Here is a 1,296-nt window from a genome sequence, read left to right as displayed (position 1 = left end):
CGACTTCGAGTTGAATCAAAAATCGATATTCACGACACTATCGACTTAAGGCAAAAGCACATACGAAGCACATCCGCAACGCTACATCACATGCTCGCCGCGATTGGTACCCTTCAGAAAACGCGAGTACTCCATAAATAATGTAAGGAATACTCCTTTGGGAGTATAGGAGTGTGCCAAAACTAATCTGTATTCATACAAAAAATGTGCTCCAATTAACATTGCGATGTCCTAGGAGAGGAGTAGGTGATCCCACTCTCGCTTTTTGTGAGTATTCCATCGAGTACATACGTGAGAGTACTTTCCAAAGTACTTTCACTGTATTACTCCATGGAGCACCCACAGAGGATCATATGCCAAAGTACTAAAGAGGAATTGTGTCGGAAAGAATTATCGGAGTGAATTTAATTTAAAATGAAAGTAAATGAAGAGGGGCAATACAACTTTTATATTTTTTACTACGGATATTCTTATGTTATTTAGCATTTGCGTGAATAAAGAAACTAATATTCCTCTATACAATAGTATATATACATGAAACCAGTGCGCGGTTGCATTTTATCAGAGTTGCCAGAGTAAAATTTTATTATCAGTTATTTGTATGCAATATTTTACTTTCGGCAACTCTGTTCGATCGTCATCGTGTCGTAATCACGGTCGTTAAAAAACGAGCAAGGATCGGCTGATGGTGGTCCGCAAACGCATTGCAAAGGAGTATTGTTAGAGTACTCCAACATGAAGAAAATGGAACACGTAATCCAACAATTTTTGCAGGGCAGTCATGTTGCCGATAATTCTTTACTTTGATTGGTTCCACATTACAATTGAATTGTATTGATGTGATCTGGGGGAAGAGTTTAACCGGTAAAATTTTAGAATAACACCCCCTTCATATAAAAAAATTTGTTTTAGGGTGAAAGAGCGGCTTTCCTGATCAGAAGTATGTACAACTTTAAGTACGCAAACTTATAGTTTAAAATTATTTGTTGTTAAATTTTGCAAATTTTGAAAACTTTTATACCACTTTCCCTTACAATTTGCAAAAATTCCCCCATCGGTTAGGGGGTTAGAATATACCCGCGTAAGAGGTGACTAAAATACCAAATGGATTCAAGGGGTGGTATAGCGCAACCCTCTCCAGGGGTTGCCAGCGCAATATATAGCCTCTCCATCCCAATTGTCAATCTCACCTATCCGTGGTGAATTCTGTTTCATTAAAAATTGAGGGTCTGGCGACCCCGAACTTCTCATGGATCTAGGGGGTGGGAGAGCGGTATGGCCTAGAAGGTCACATTT

Source organism: Eurosta solidaginis, chromosome 1, assembly GCF_040869045.1.
Source record: "Eurosta solidaginis isolate ZX-2024a chromosome 1, ASM4086904v1, whole genome shotgun sequence".
NCBI lineage: Eukaryota > Metazoa > Arthropoda > Insecta > Diptera > Tephritidae > Eurosta > Eurosta solidaginis.
Note: the sequence above shows the minus strand (reverse complement) of the source record.